Genomic DNA, 17,605 nt, shown 5'->3' with positions numbered 1-17,605 from the left:
GTCGTATGCGTGTTTGGCGCCGTGCAGGTGAGCGCCACAATCAGGACTGCATACGACCGAGGCACACAAGGCCAACACCCGGCATCATGGTGTGGGGAGCGATCTCCTACACTGGCCGTACACCACTGATGATCGTCGAGGGGACACTGAATAGTGCACGGTACATCCAAACCGTCATCGAACCCATCGTTCTACCATTCCTAGACCGGCAAGGGAACTTGCTGTTCCAACAGGACAATGCACGTCCGCATGTATCCCGTGCCACCCAACGTGCTCTAGAAGGTGTACGTCAACTACCCTGGCCAGCAAGATCTCCGGATCTGTCCCCCATTGAGCATGTTTGGGACTGGATGAAGCGTCGTCTCACGCGGTCTGCACGTCCAGCACGAACGCTGGTCCAACTGAGGCGCCAGGTGGAAATGGCATGGCAAGCCGTTCCACAGGACTACATCCAGCATCTCTACGATCGTCTCCATGGGAGAATAGCAGCCTGCATTGCTGCGAAAGGTGGATATACACTGTACTAGTGCCGACATTGTGCATGCTCTGTTGCCTGTGTCTATGTGCCTGTGGTTCTGTCAGTGTGATCATGTGATGTATCTGACCCCAGGAATGTGTCAATAAAGTTTCCCCTTCCTGGGACAATGAATTCACAGTGTTCTTATTTCAATTTCCAGGAGTGTATTTAAACCTAACCAACCTAAGGACATCACACACATCCATGCCCGAGGTAGGATTCGAACCCGAGACCGTAGCGGTCGCGCGGTTCCAGACTGTAGCGCCTAGAACCGCTCGGCCACTCAGGCCGGCCTAGCCACTTCAGTCTCAGCATGTGTCACTCTTTACGTACCAGCCACGATCAGGGGTACTATTGTATAAGTGCTGTATGAAAGGCAACAACTAATGTTCCTGTTGTGTTGGGTAAGCATTCTTGAAACTAATTTTTGCCAGCAGTAGTGAAGTACCTATATCGTAGCTTCCTGCACACGCAAATCTGCAGTCACATTGAGTTCAGAAGCGGTTGTGCTATAAGAAACAGAACAGTGTCGAGTAAGCAGACGAACCAGGAAAACAATTTACTTCACCATTAAACGCTATACTAAATTTTGGTGATTTTTAAAAGCAATTATATGAGATATAATAACTTAGGACACAGGTTTTGTAATATATTAACAGTATTTCTTCACTAATAACAATTCCTCTACTCCAATGTGGGGATGACTCAGGCACTCGGGCTGGAAAGCAGAAGGTTTGCCGGCCGTCGTAGCCGAGCGGTTCTAGGCGCTTCAGTCTGGAACCGCGCGACGGCTACGGTCGCAGGTTCGAATCCTGCCTCGGACATGGATGTGTGTGATGTCCTTAGGTTAGTTAGGTTTAAGTAGTTCTAAGTTCTAGGGGAGTGATGGCCTAAGATGTTATGTCCCATAGTGCTCAGAGCCATTTGAAGCAGAAGGATTTGAGTTCATCCTCAACCTTATTTAAATGTATTTACGCTTTCTCTTCTAACAGTCTTTCACCATCTTCGTTCCTTCTTACATTTGTTCTCGGATTCAGCTGTGATACTTCATTATATTCTTACTGTGGAATGTACATTTACTTTATTTTCCACAAAGGCAGTCTTCGCATTAATTATTGCTTGCTTTCCACAGCTCTGCTTCTTCGATATTCTTTTTCGTTCTACTGATATCTAGAAAATCACTTATATATCTAAATTTTCTGATATAATGCAGTAGGAACGATAAAAAACAAAGGGTTCAAATATTGGTCGAGTAAGTTGCTGATGTCGTGAAAAAGGCTGTGGGGCATACTAACAATCATCAACTAATCGTCCGCCCTAACGTTATTATTTTTAATTCAATTTAATTCAGACGATGTAAAAGGGGATCAACACATTCGCTTACAAAAATCACACATCATTTGTTGAAAGAAAAGAAAAGAAATATACTAACGATACTTGGTCCGAAGACGGTATCTGTTTGCTTGGTATGAAAAAACACAACTTGGCATATGGCGATGTGAATGGCAGGATGAAACTTTTGTGATGGACACACGTGTCTAGCTGCTACAAGTCTCTATGATGTACACACAGGTTTTCTATCTAGCATTATTTTCGTGCATTATCGTAATCATAGTCTTTTCATCCTTCTCATCTTGCCCATCTTACCGCTATTTGTGGTTCTGCATGAGTTTTCCGTATGTAGAACGACTAGATAACTGACATCGCAGTCAGAATATCGGTGTGCCAGTGGTCATCGTTATCACTGCGGAGCGGTACTGGAGATTAAACTGCGAGTGCGCCGCCATGAGCTTGCAGAAGCAGCGCCGTGTGCTGTGGTGGGGAATCGGGCAGCCGCTTCCCCGGTTGCCGCCCTGCAGGGGCGCCTTATAAGCAGGCAGCCCTGCCTGCCGCGAGGGTCACGGGGGACGCGCCTGATGGATTCTCGTTCCCTCCGCAAAACAATTCTCCAGTTTTGACAGCCGGGTTTATCTCCTTGACGGATCCTTTCCCTAGAGGAAGTTAGCATTTTACGAGGCGAAAGGTAGAAATCGTTCTCCCCGCCTCTCTGGAAAGGTACGCTTTTCCTCCGACGTGCAGGTTTCACTCAATAGGTGTTCAATGTGCAGCACAAAATCTACTGAGGCCTCATCTATTATCACCAGCCATCTTTCAGTGACATAACTTATTTGTTATTACGTTTTCGTAAGTAGCTATTGTCATTGCGCCTTAACAAAGTTGTACTTTTATCAGTAATATTGTAAGGAGTACTGCTCTCTTTGATGTTGTCATGTAGCCATATTTGACGCCTTACTTATCCCTAGCTTCTGAAATTTTCGCAATTAGGAGCACCCTTTCTCTGAAGGGTGCATTGCGCAACAGGCTTCAGTTCAAATGTAAACCGAGTTTTAGCACATTGATTTGTAGTGTTTTATGTGAAGAATGATAGCCGGCTGCAATGGTCGAGCGGTTCTAGGTGCTACAGTCTGGAACAGCGCGACCGCTACGGTCGCAGGTTCGAATCCTGCCTCGGGCATGGATGTGTATGATGTCCTTAGGTTAGTTAGGTTTAAGTAGTTCTAAGTTCTAGGGGACTGATGACCTCAGAAGTTAGGTCCCGTAGTGCTCAGAGTCATTTTGAAGAATGATAACACTGGTAATATTTTACGTAATTTACATCATTTCTCGATGTACAGAACTTCCCACGCATTTGATGTTGCTGTATTTGTACAGTAAAAAGGCTTAGTTTTGGCTATAGATGTATACACGTCGGAGGATTTTGAAGTCTGATATGTGCTGAAGCAAATTCTTCTGCAGTACCACTTGAAAATTGCCCAAAGGCCGAAACTGCAACTGAGAAATAAATAATTTCTACAGTTAACGACGAATATGATGTCCTTTAAGAAATTATACATAACTGCGAACCCCGACCACGAGAAGTTAATATCAAATTCTCTTTCCGAACGAACACTGCGACGGGAACTTCACGCAACAGACATGTGGAGTGGCTACTTCACGAAAGACCACTGCACACAGCTGCACGTGATCAGTGGGCCAAAAAACAAAGAAACTGGACAATATCTTATGGTAGAGATGTAGCCCCATCCAATGAGTCGCGAGAAGCCTGTGAGACGTTTAACCTGTAGTGTGAAGAGCGTGTACTTCCGTCCGGAGATGGATTTCTGATGTTTTTGGTAGATGTTTCTTTCCATGCCTTGGACCCATACGTTCATGTTAACGTGAACATAAACCAGTATGTTACGTCATTTTTCTCAGTGTCTACGAGCTCCCTTCCTTCTGCACCTTCATAGTAAGTATTCTGCGGACCTGCCATCTTCCAAGATGACAACGACTGTATTCAAAGGACTGGACGCATTCGCTCCTGGTTCTTGCGTACTACTGCAGCTCGACTTGGCTGCTAAATCACCTGATCTTAAGCAAACAGGAAATCCCTGGAACTATTTGGAACAGCGGGGGGAATGTGGTAATCAACATATTACAGCTTTGTAGCAGTGCGGCATCTGATCATCAGTGAATGACTTTAGCTTGATACGGCGTACCTGAACAACATGTGGACAATCTTTCTCACTTAACCCAAATTATTAGCAAAGCTTTTGGTGTTACCTGATGTTATCATGATTTCTCCTGGTCCTGACTAAATTTGTACTTGGTGTGCCTTTGTTTAAGTGCTATGTTCCAATATCTTTGACGTGAGTCTATTAATATATCAGAACTGGGTAAATAAATTACAGTAAACCACCAACAAAAGCGTGTTTACGTTAGAATGTAAATTTTTACTGGCTCTGCTTGGATACAGGGTGGTTCCTTGATGATATTATCAACTTTCAGGGAAGGTAGAGAATAGTAAATGTATCAGTTTGAGGTAAGGGGCCCTTGTCGAGGAACGAATGTCTCGAAAGTTATAATCGAAAATCGTTCTGATACCTCTGGCAGTGGACCTCTTCTATTGCAAGCTCTTTGCTTTCTGTACCTCGAGAGGAGGTAGTATGGACCAAAACGAGTGGCTCTAAATTGGATTCCTTAAAAGCTACGGGCAATTCCTCGGTAGAAGAGATGTGTCTCTAAGTAGCAAAGGTGAACAAGTGCTCATACCTCTTAAGGTATGCACTTAACAGCCTATGTTTCGTGGACCATTTTCCCTTGTTTTGTTCCACACTACCTCCCTCAAAAATATGGAGCGTAAAGAGCTTGCAGTAGAGGAATCTAACCTCAGATTTATACATTTACCCTTCTCCTTCATTCCTGAAAGTTTGTAACATCACTGAATCAGACCGTATAATGACTGTGTGACGGATGGTAGTTTGGTCTGAATATCAAAAATAGTAATTAATGCAGATGAGCAGGAAAACAATCCTATGAGATTCGAATGCGGTATTTCTCCTATGCTACGTGAAACAGTCACGCTTGAACCCCTTGTATGGTGCCTGTGGTGTTTGTAGACCCCATCGTTCGTTTAACAACAAAGGAACGGTTGTAATGTAGATCTAGCCTTCTCACCTTCCAGATATGCTTCTTATGGAAGTTTTATTATAATTGGGTAAAATATTTCTTGTTATATCACGGTTCATGGTGTAATAATTCGAAATTTTTGAAATAGGATCAGAAAATAGCACAGGTATAAAATTCGTGGTTGTAAATGTTTTGTTTAAACGTTATTACAAAAACGAAAACTTGACAACAATTCACCTTCAAAATCGATATTTTAAACAATTCGTAGAATGTCACATTCACAGTTAGGAATTGCGTTTTGTTGAAGTAAGACGTGATGTAATACACTCCTGGAAATTGAAATAAGAACACCGTGAATTCATTGTCCCAGGAAGGGGAAACTTTATTGACACATTCCTGGGGTCAGATACATCACATGATCACACTGACAGAACCACAGGCACATAGACACAGGCAACAGAGCATGCACAATGTCGGCACTAGTACAGTGTATAGCCACCTTTCGCAGCAATGCAGGCTGCTATTCTCCCATGGAGACGATCGTAGAGATGCTGGATGTAGTCCTGTGGAACGGCTTGCCATGCCATTTCCACCTGGCGCCTCAGTTGGACCAGCGTTCGTGCTGGACGTGCAGACCGCGTGAGACGACGCTTCATCCAGTCCCAAACATGCTCAATGGGGGACAGATCCGGAGATCTTGCTGGCCAGGGTAGTTGACTTACACCTTCTAGAGCACGTTGGGTGGCACGGGATACATGAGGACGTGCATTGTCCTGTTGGAACAGCAAGTTCCCTTGCCGGTCTAGGAATGGTAGAACGATAGGTTCGATGACGGTTTGGATGTACCGTGCACTATTCAGTGTCCCCTCGACGATCACCAGTGGTGTACGGCCAGTGTAGGAGATCGCTCCCCACACCATGATGCCGGGTGTTGGCCCTGTGTGCCTCGGTCGTATGCAGTCCTGATTGTGGCGCTCACCTGCACGGCGCCAAACACGCATACGACCATCATTGGCACCAAGGCAGAAGCGACTCTCATCGCTGAAGACGACACGTCTCCATTCGTCCCTCCATTCACGCCTGTCGCGACACCACTGGAGGCGGGCTGCACGATGTTGGGGCGTGAGCGGAAGACGGCCTAACGGTGTGCGGGACCGTAGCCCAGCTTCATGGAGACGGTTGCGAATGGTCCTCGCCGATACCCCAGGAGCAACAGTGTCCCTAATTTGCTGGGAAGTGGCGGTGCGGTCCCCTACGGCACTGTGTAGGATCCTACGGTCTTGGCGTGCATCCGTGCGTCGCTGCGGTCCGGTCCCAGGTCGACGGGCACGTGCACCTTCCGCCGACCACTGGCGACAACATCGATGTACTGTGGAGACCTAACGCCCCACGTGTTGAGCAATTCGGCGGTACGTCCACCCGGCCTCCCGCATGCCCACTATACGACCTCGCTCAAAGTCCATCAACTGCACATACGGTTTACGTCCACGCTGTCGCGGCATGCTACCAGTGTTAAAGACTGCGATGGAGCTCCGTATGCCACGGCAAACTGGCTGACACTGACGGCGGCGGTGCACAAATGCTGCGCAGCTAGCGCGATTCGACGGCCAACACCGCGGTTCCTGGTGTGTCCGCTGTGCCGTGCGTGTGATCATTGCTTGTACAGCCCTCTCGCAGTGTCCGGAGCAAGTATGGTGGGTCTGACACACCGGTCTCAATGTGTTCTTTTTTCCATTTCCAGGAGTGTATCTTATTCGTCATGGATGATATACGTTTTGAAAGGGGCTACAGTCTCGAGCATGCTTTAGCAGATTTAGAGAAGAGGAATATTGATAATGATTTTTTTTTTTTTTTTTTTTTGAGAATGAGGATGAAAGTGCTGTTGGTGTGAATATGATGGAAGAAGCTCTACAGGTCGGAGATGAAGTGGAAAGTGGATATGAAGGATATTACAATGGTACTCGGGAAACCAGTGGGCCTTGTCTTCTATCTAGAAGTGGACAGATAACATATGACATAGTGTCACCTGATGGGTGCAAGCAGGTTCCAAGGAATGTAATAAATGAAACTGCAGATATTGCACGTCACTTTAGACTAGAAATTACAGGCAAGGGCATATTGTCTCGGACTTTTTATGATGTGCAGAATGTATTAGTAATGCCCAGGGTCAAAGAACAGGGAAGTGAATCAACAATGTGATGAGTGTCTCAAGTTTGTCTATAAAGAAAAATGGTTCAAATGGCTCTGAGCACTATGGGACTCAACTGCTGAGGTCATTAGTCCCCTAGAACTTAGAACTAGTTAAACCTAACTAACCTAAGAACATCACAAACATCCATGCCCGAGGCAGGATTCGAACCTGCGACCGTAACGGTCTTGCGGTTCCAGACTGCAGCGCCTTTAACCGCACGGCCACTTCGGCCGGCTTGTCTATAAAGAACATGCCAGAGTAAGAGAGTTGTGTAGTGATTGTTCATCATATGATGTGGACGGTGAGTAGAAGTTTATTTCTAATACAGTTTCTTGGAAGTGATGTTACACATCATATTATGTAATTACAGTATTGTGGTATATGAATACATTGTGTTAAAATATTTTTGGAAATAAACCAACTAAACGATATATATGTTTTGTTACTTTAAACACATTTCGAGCATTGTTACAGCTTTTGTGTGACTTAATTGCAGCATGCAACTATGCAGTTGTAATTTCAATACTGTGTGCGGGACTCTCGCAAAATCATTATTATTTTTGTGGAAATTTTTTACATTTTATCATCATAAAGTGGCTAGAATCGCTAGAAGGTGAAAAAAAGGTGATACCATGCGAGAGTTAAGCTTCTAGGCATAGCACTGCAAACTAATGTGAAATGGAACGGCCAAGGGACGTCGGTTTTAGGGAAGACTAAAAGGCCGACTTGAGTTTATTGGGAGAATTCAAGGTGTGTGTAGTTTATATATGAGGGAAACTGCGCGCATGACACTTGTGCGACCAAGTTTCTAGTTTTCGTCGAGTAGTTGATCCCCAACAGGTCATATTGTATGAAAATATCGAGGTGATTTAGAGGCGTGCTGCTAGATTCTTTTACCGATAGCTTCGATCAATATGTAAGTATTACGGGAATGCTCCAACTGAAGTGGGAATCCCTGGACGGAACAAGACCTTATTTTCCCGAAACGTTACTGAGTGAGTTTAGAGAACTGGCATTTGCGACAGACATAATGATCTTAATGCAGGCACCATACATTTCTCGTATGGATAGCGTGGGCGAGTAAAGAGGAATCAGTGGTCGCACAGTAGCGTATATAGACAGCCACTTTTGCCTCGCTCCATTTGCGAGGGCAACAGTGAAGGGAATGACTGCCAGCGGTATAACATACGCTCCGCCATGCACCGTACGGCCGCTTGCGAAGTGCGTATGTCTGTGGATGTAGATGCAGATGTAGATAGCACGAATGTAAACATGCCACGAGCAGGGATTTTGCCGGCACGGGTGTGACTGACTCGTGTTGCATGCTGCGGGCAAAAATAGCGAAGGGCGGGCGGCTGGCCAGATTAGAGGCGGCGCCACGCAGCTTACGCGGCGCAAACACGCGTGAGGGACGCAGGTGCGTGCGGTGCCGCCAGATAGCCGGGCTTATGGGGCCCGCCGAAAATACGCCCTCCGGCGCCCGCACGCCAGCCGGAGCTCTTACTTAAGTAGCGGCCCGCTTCCCCGCAACGTGGATCGTTTTTTAGCCGAGTTATGTAAGCCTCTTACTAGTCACTTCCAGCGCAGCGGCGTATCCGGTAGTGAGGATCTTCGCTTAATGGTGTGAAACGTTAATAATGTAAGAATGGAAACACGTCAGCCCCCCCCCCCCCACGCCCCCTCCCCAACCCCCTCCGTGCCGCCGCAGTATTTGTGGCTAAGAGATAGCAGACGTTTCGGGAGACTAATAGAACAAAGGTGATAACACTCTATGAGGGTGCACCATTCTTCATAACAAGTGTTTCCGATTGCAGTGACTTAAAACTGATTCTCTATGACTCTCTTCTACTAACCCGTTACTACGGATCGCCATAAGTACTGCGGTTTGATAGATGATGCACCGGAATTGTGCCGAACACCAAAGAGAAAAGAGAGTCGGCGAGGAAAAGACTTAATGAACCCTCTAAATACCAGGGGCGGGGGTGTGCTGGGTATTTTACGCCCACCTTTCGATACTAATGTAATTTAGTCACTTACCTTATATATTAAAATTTTGGAAAAGTATGTATTGTTTTTAATGAATTCTTCTACCAGATACCGTAAACCTTTTACATTTCTTAAACTCAAACCAAAATTTTAATTCGTAGTAGTAGATGTCACATTCCCCATTGAATACCGTGTTCAATATTTCCAGGATCAGGACCTTACTTACACATCAATATCTCTTTAAAAAGTATGTTGTGAGTAAAAGTTTACAGCAGGTACTGAAGTTTGCATTTTTTTATTTTTTCCACGGTGGATGTGAAGTAGCCTCACGTTGGTAGTACTCACTGAAAATGCAATGATGTTACTAAGATTGTGCTAAAAGAAGTTCTCAGGTAACGGGCGATACTTACACATCAGTATCTCTATAAAATACGTTGTTAACGTAAGCCAGGCACAATTAACGATTATTTTTAAAAGCGAAACAACATATTCGTAGATCATTTGTACATCTAGAGTAAGCTTTTAATAACTTTAAGTGGCATAAGAGAGTGACGTATGGCAAGTAATATCGAACCGTTGCGACGAAGGCGATTTTCGACTTATTTGCAAGAGTATGAGCCATTATTAAAATTTGGACCGACTAATTTATGGCTGTGTTAGAAAATATGTCCCTCAATTTTCACTTCAAGAGAAGAATTGCAAAATTTATTTCACGTGAAGAGAAATGAGGGAAGTATGTTAAGAAGCATGCGAAACTTGCAACAAATCAATTAAAAGACGAGCTAAAAATCTATGACTAGCACCAGTTTTATCAGTCAGTATGTAACTTACGCTCAATATCTTTTAATATTGACCAGATTAATAGGGACGTCAGCAAGATAGATCAACGCATTAAAGACGATTAAAGAGCAAAAGGTTTTCATATGCCTCATACAAGACAGGATGTAGGCTGAACATAAAAAACACTGTGAATTTCATGAAGACTGGTTACAGAAAATTTAGGAAAGTCCACAGATTTCGATATCTTGGCGACGGTGTCCATAGCAGCGACGGTGATAAAGGAGTCAATAAAGTCAGAAGAACAGGGACCGACATGGGTAGTCAGCTGGGTATGTACCTGTATAACATGACATCTATTCTTTCTGAAACAAAGTTGCATAAACAGGAAAAAGGAAAACGTACATATGCCGATCAATACATGTTTTAGAATAAGGAAGGAGAAACAGAAAATAGCGAAATGAGAAGGAAAATAGAGAGAAAAATGTTCGGAACACTCAAAATTTTTCGTGAATTTCTTCAAAGAGCGTTCTTACATTACATAACTCATTTTTCAGTTTAGCGCAAGGAGTTCTACTTTTGGTTTGTTAAGAGAAAAAAAAACGAAGAAATCAGAAGACTGCTTCACCTTACGCTACCACTAACACAGTTGACCCTGTATACAAGAGATCAGTCATTTCTTTACACACTAGACTTTGCACTCGCCGTATATGATTACACATTTAAACTGGTTGAAGACAAACTTATATGAGTCCTTACTGTTATGTTAACATATTACAGGAAAAATGCACTGAGATCAAACCCTTCAAAACCTAATGTAAATGCCCTCAGCCAGACCACACTTACACATCCAGATGTCTCTGAGCTATCTTAGTTGTTTGACCTATACGACACTCAGTGACGAAAGATGCTGCAAGAACTAATATGCTGAGAAAGTTGTTGTGAAGCAAACGCGACGCCGCCTCCCCGTTCTCAAAACAAAGACAGTCAGTAACTTGTGTATGCTGGCTCAGTCCTGAAGTAATCCACTCACGCAAAGAAATTCCATATCTAAATCTACATCTAAATCTACATCCTTACTCCGCAAGCCACCTGACGATGTGTGGCGGAGGGTACCTTGAGTACCTCTATCGGTCCTCCCTTCTATTACAGTTTCGTATTGTTCGTGGAAAGATTGTAGGTATGCCTCTGTGTGGCTCTAATCTCTCTGATTTTATCCTGGGTGAAGGTATGTTCTCGAAACTTCAACACAAGCCAGTACCGAGCTACTGAGCTTCTCTCTTGCAGAGTCTTCCACTGGAGTTTATCTATCATCTCCGTAACGCTTTCGCGGTTACTAAATGATCCTATAACGAAGCGCGCTGCTCCCCCTTGGATCTTCTCTATCTCTTCTATCAACCCTATCTGGTGCGGATGCCACACCGGTGAGCAGTATTCAAGCAGTGGGCGAACGAGTGTACTGCAACCTACTTCCTTTGTTTTCGGACTGCACTTCCTTATGATTCTTCCAATGAATCTCAGTCTGGCATCTGTTTTACCGACGATTAATTTTACATGGTCATTCCATTTTGAATCACTCCTAATGCCTACTCCCACATACGTTATGAAATTAACGCTTCCAGTTGCTGACCTGCTATACTGTAGCTAAATGATGAAGAATCTTTCATTCTATGTATTCGCAGCACATTACACTTCAGTTGCCATTCCCTGCACCATGGGTCAATTCGTTGCAGATCTGGATTGAAGAGTTCCTAGATAACAGAACGCAGCATTTCAGTACAATTTTCCGTTGTTACAACCTCTCGATATACCACAGCATCATCCGCAAAAAGCCTCAGTGAACTTCCGATGTCATCCACAAGGTCATTTTTGTATATTGTGAATAGCAACGGTCCGATGACACTCCACTGCGGTACACTTGAAATCACTCTTACCTCGGAAGACTTCTCTCCATTGAGAATGACATGCTGCGTTCTGTTATCTAGGAACTCTTCAATCCAATCACACAATTGGTCTGATAGTCCATATGGTCTTGCTTTGTTCATGAAACGACTGTGGGGAACTGTATCGAACTCCTTGCGGAAGTCAAGAAACACGGCATCTACCTGTGAACCCGTGTCTATAGCCCTCTGAGTCTCGTGGACGAATTGCGAGAGCTGGGTTTCACACGACCTTTTCAAAACCCATACTGATTCCTACAGAGTAGATTTCTAGTCTCCAGAAAAGTCATTATACTCGAACATAATACGTGTTCCAAAATTCTACAACTGATAGACGTTAGAGATATAGGTGTATAGTTCTGCACATCTGTTCGACGTCCCTTCTTGAAAATGGGGATGACCTGTGCCCTTTTCCAATCATTTGGAACGCTACGCAATTCTAGAGACGTACGGTACACCGCTACAAGAAGGGGGGCAAGCTACTTTGCGTACCCTGTGTAAAATCGAACTGGTATCCCAGCGGGTCCAGCGGCCTTTCCTCTTTGGAGCGATTTTAATTGGTTTTCTATCTCTCTGTCATCTATTTCGATATGTATCATTTTGTCATCTGTGCGATAATCTAGAGAACGAACTACAGTGCAGTCTTCCTCTGTGAAACAGCTTTGGAAAAAGCTCCATAAAGGCCAAAACTGTCGACGTACAGTATAAAAACTCTTTCACTCCTACAAACGCCAAGTAGAAGCCCACAAATAAAATGTGAAACTCGGCAGAGCTTTGACGAAAGGCATGTTAGGTGAGGAGATGACACTGCCGGAATATCACAAACAATAAACTCTCATCTCCCAGCTCAGCACAGAACCTCCAGACGCGTACCTATTTCAAGAGTATCAGCCACTGAACAGGCGGGACGTGTTCAGTCGGCTGCGAACATGTTTGGTGCCAGTCGAGACCAATCAAGCGATACGGGGCATAAATAATAGGGATGCCCTCTTCTGCGGTTACAGTCAGATCCAAAATAAACCACATGCTTTTGAGTGTTCTACTTTTTAGTTCCTGTATATTTTTGGATACCTACGTGAAAAAAATAATGGGCCTAATACTGCAAGAAGTTGATTTCCCGGCTCAAAAACTAAACAACAAAAACACTGTAGCCGGCCGCGGTAGTCTCGCGGTTAAGGCGCTCAGTCCGGAGCCGCGCGACTGCTACGGTCGCAGGTTCGAATCCTGCCTCGGGCACCGATGTGTGTGATGTCCTTAGGTTAGTTAGGTTTAAGTAGTTCTAAGTTCTAGGGGACTGATGACCACCGATGTTAAGTCCCATAGTGTTCAGAACCATTTGAACCATTTTTGAAAAACACTGTAGTTTATGGTAAACAATATTTTGAAATCTGGATGTGTAGCTACAATGTGAAACACGATAAATAAACTAAGTGGCCCCGTATTAAAAAAAAAAAATCTCCGAGGTTAAGTGGGTACTTGCGGATCGTGCTACACAGCTGTGCAGGCGCAGCAAGTTGTGAATTAATGGCTGTGGGGTCGCGTGCAGCTGCCAGTGACTAATGCCCACAGGTGGCGTGTATAATTGAAGTGGTCGTCGGCCACAGCAACAAGTGTCACGGCCCCCGGTGCCAGGGAGTGCCCGGCCGCCAGCGCGTGCATTGCGCTCCCCGTGCCAAATTGGCTCGAGCCAAGTGCCAATCACAAGTCACGCACAGTCTGTTCCTCCGTAAGCAGATGTAACAGGGTACGATTGGGGGTGCATCACGAAAGATTGCCTCGTAACTCACTGAATCTTCATCAGTATAGACAGCGAGTGGTGCATAGCTCACTTGGAAAAACACGTTGCTTCTCTGAAAGTACTTGAGCACGTTTTGAGGAAATTTCTAATGAACGACCTTTAATCTAAGTAACATTTAGTGGGATTAAGTATTAAAACACTTAATCAGCATACACTGCAGAAACACTCCACGATGACTCTAGAAGTACATCCACATCCAGGGTGAAAAACATTGAACTATATAAAATCGTGGTAATTTTTGAACGGTTTGCTTTTGGGTGTTCAAACTGCACGGTTGGACGCGGTGCATCATGGGAATTAGTATGGTTTGGTTTAGCGACGAGGCCCACTTTCATTTGGATGGGTTCGTCAATAAGCAAAATTGGCGCATTTGGGGGACCGAGAATCCGCATTTCGCGACCGAGAAGTCTCTTCACTCTTAACAGGTTACTTTGTGGTGTGCAATGTCCAGTCACGGAATAATCGCTGCGATAGTCCTTGATGGCACGGTGACTTGCAAACGGTACGTGAAGGTTTTGCAATATGATTTGATTCTCATCATCCAAAGTGACCTTGATTTCAACAAGATGTAGTTCGCGAAAGGCCAAGCTCAACCCCATCGAAGCAGGAGAGTGCTGGATGTCCTGGAGGAGCACTTTGGGGACAGCATTCTGACTCTGGGGTACCCACAGGCCATTGGCGTGAACCTCGATTGACCGCCATATTCCCCGGATCTGAACACATGCGACTCCTTTTTGTGCTACTACATTAGAGACAACGTGTACAGCAACAACCCCAAAACCACTGCTGAGCTGAAAACAGCCATTGAGGAGGTCATCGACGACATCGGTGTTCCGAAGTTCAGCGTTTCACGCAGAATTTCGTTACTCGCCTGCTGCACATCATCGTCAATGATGGCACGCATATCGAACATGTCATAACCTAAATCCAAGTATCTGTAGTGACGTTTACATGTTGAATAAAATGTGTGCACGCAGCAGTTTGGAGCTAATTTACGTTTTTCTTTCATATAGTTTAATAATTGTCACCCTGTACGTATTCCACAAGCCACCATACGGTGCCTACCGGGAGCTACCTCATGCCACTACTAATCACTCCTTTTCTTGTTCCACTAACAAACGGAGCGGGGGAAAAACGACAGTGTAGATGTACCCTTAAGAGTCCCAATTTCCCTTCACGATCCTTGCGCAAAATGCACGTATTGCTTTTCCTACTCACCTGCGTTAACTAACATTTCTCTACATTTACAGCCAGCTGTCATTAATCACAGCAAACAGGAATTCTGTGTTCTCACGTATCATTCTAGAGCCACGCAACGAAGACACTTCCCCGAACACTACAGCGTAAACAGCAGCAGATTTCTACACATTCAGTCCGTCGGATTATTTATTGATCTGTAAGGAGAACAAGAGCAGACCTGTCACATTTCCCCGTGACACTATTGATTACACACTTGTCTCCTATGAACTCTCGGTGTCTAGGACAACGTCCTAGCTTCTATTACTTAAGAAATTTTCCAGACAGACACCTAAGTATGCTCGATTCTTCGTTAACAGTATGCCGTAGGGTACTGAGCCAAACTCTTGAACGTTAGTAGCATACAGCAGACAAACCACCTTTCTACTTTTCTAGTTTCTGTGATACTAGTTTAATAGCAACGTCTGTGTTAAAAGCCCTAGAAAAATAGGATGATCTGTGCATGTTCATTTACGATATTAATCGGAGAAACCTTGAGGAAACTGTAATAAATACGTCATGATGCCGATCAAAAACTGGCGGAGAATATGTAGTCATCCCACAATGGAAGCAGGTTTCCAATCACAGAAAAATATTCATTATCGCGATATTATTGTGGCGACGCTGTGAGATGCTTCACAACTGATATTTTTTATTTAATAGCTAAATCCATCCTTCGATAAAGCAATTTGTGTTCGAGGAACACGTGGCCCTCCCAGAACAATGTAGGAAGATGGTGTCTTCGGAAGCTAAATTTGCGCATTGGAAGCAAAACAATCAGACACTAAGGCACATTCAGAGTAAAGTGTCAGGTTTGTGGTGTCTGGCTGGGTGTGTACTTCGATGGCCGGCCGCAGTGGTCGTGCGGTTCTAGGCGCTACAGTCTGGAACCGAGCGACCGCTACCGTCGCAGGTTCGAATCCTGCCTCAGGCATGGATGTGTGTGATGTCCTTAGGTTAGTTAGGTTTAATTAGTTTTAAGTTCTGGGCGACTGATGACCTCAGAAGTCGCATAGTGCTAAGAGCCATTTGAACCACTTTTTTTTTACCTCGATGTACCAAAATATTCCGAAGCCGCTGTTATGGCGTTTTCTGATAAAATTAGGAAACTCTTCTCTGTTTCATTTGTTGATTACTGTGAGTCACTGTTTTATGAAGTTTCAGCACTTAATGCTTACCTTTCATTAGTTTTGTTTCATCTTATTTTTCCTGCACTATGGCTAGGACCCGACTCAACTCATACCACTTGCAGTCCTCGTGTTGTAATGTTGCACAGTCGATCTCGTTACGCCATTTATTACTGATGAGGTGTGTCTGCCTTTCTGTTGCCACGCTGGCAGTTGAGAACTGGCCATGGGACCGAGGTTCTCATTATTTTTGAGACACACCTTTCTATTTTTATTCTACACGCAGAAGGGCAATTTAAAAGCAGAGGCATCAGCTTTAAGAATGTGAAAGCAATTCCAAAATTAAACGCAGATGACAGGTCGAGTAAGTAGACACACGACACTGATGTGGATCTGTGAGCTGGCCTGGTAGAAGTAGAGGCAGAAGTTGATACGGAAAAAGTAGGGAACCCATTATGAATGTCAGAGTTTAACATAGATTTGGAATAAAGAGGAAGACTTAGATACCATTCCTTCGGAATTTCTAAAATCATTGGGGGTAGGCGGCAACCAAATAACTACTGAAGTTGGTGTGTGGGACCTACGAGATTCGGGGGAAGTATCAAACACGCAGTCACGAAGAAACTGACAGCAGATTAGTGCGAGTGCTTTCGTCCAGTCGGCTTAACATCCATGCATTGAAATTGTTGACAAGAATAATACACAAAAGAACGGGAAAGAAAATAGAGAATCTGTTAGGTAACAATCGGTTTGACTTTAGGAATGTCAGAGGCAGCAGAGAGACAATTATAACGTTCGTTTCGTAATGGAGGTAAAATTTAAGTGCAGTCAAGGCTAGTCCATGGGATCTGAATATCTATAAAAATCGTTCGACAACGTAAAATAATGCAAAATATTTCAAACTCTCAGGAAAAAGGGATAAGCTCTATGGGAATACGAGTAGTATACTACCAGAAAAAAATGCTCCTATCCGAACAGAAAGAGAGAATATGCACATTTATTAAAAGACTGTGATTGAAAAGCGGGGTACCAAAGACCTCATTCTACCTTCCTCGGCACCTTTAAAGATTTTCTCAAAAATATTCGCTCTTTTCTCATCATTTACCTCACCTTCCACTTCCACAAGCTCCTCTATCTTTAACTCGCTCACAGCCATCAGTCCATCACTGTAAGTCGCTTTTAATTGTCCATTGTCACTTGCCTATTCTCACTCACCCATTCAGCCAAACTCACTGTTATTATCTCTTTGTCTCCCTGACTCTCAACCACAAACGTTGTACTACTAATATTGTCTCCTGCTAATATTGTCTCCAGCCTACCTTACCGTCACTGTCTCGGTCTTGCTCTCTGTACTTCTGTTTTCTCATTGGTGCTGTCTCTTGTGACTTTCTCTCACTTCCTCGTCGTCACTGTCATACACTTTGTCGCTCGTTATCGCTGGCTCTCACTCACTTCCATTTTCTCCTTCTTTTTATTCCTCTCCCACTGGCACTATCTCCTTCAGTCTTTTCCTAAACGTACTATGTCACTGTCAGCTATGTTGCTCTGCCTATGTATCCCTCTTTCTTTCTTACACTGCCATTG

This window comes from Schistocerca americana, chromosome 4, assembly GCF_021461395.2.
Source record: "Schistocerca americana isolate TAMUIC-IGC-003095 chromosome 4, iqSchAmer2.1, whole genome shotgun sequence".
Lineage (NCBI taxonomy): Eukaryota > Metazoa > Arthropoda > Insecta > Orthoptera > Acrididae > Schistocerca > Schistocerca americana.
This window is presented reverse-complemented; position numbering follows the sequence as displayed.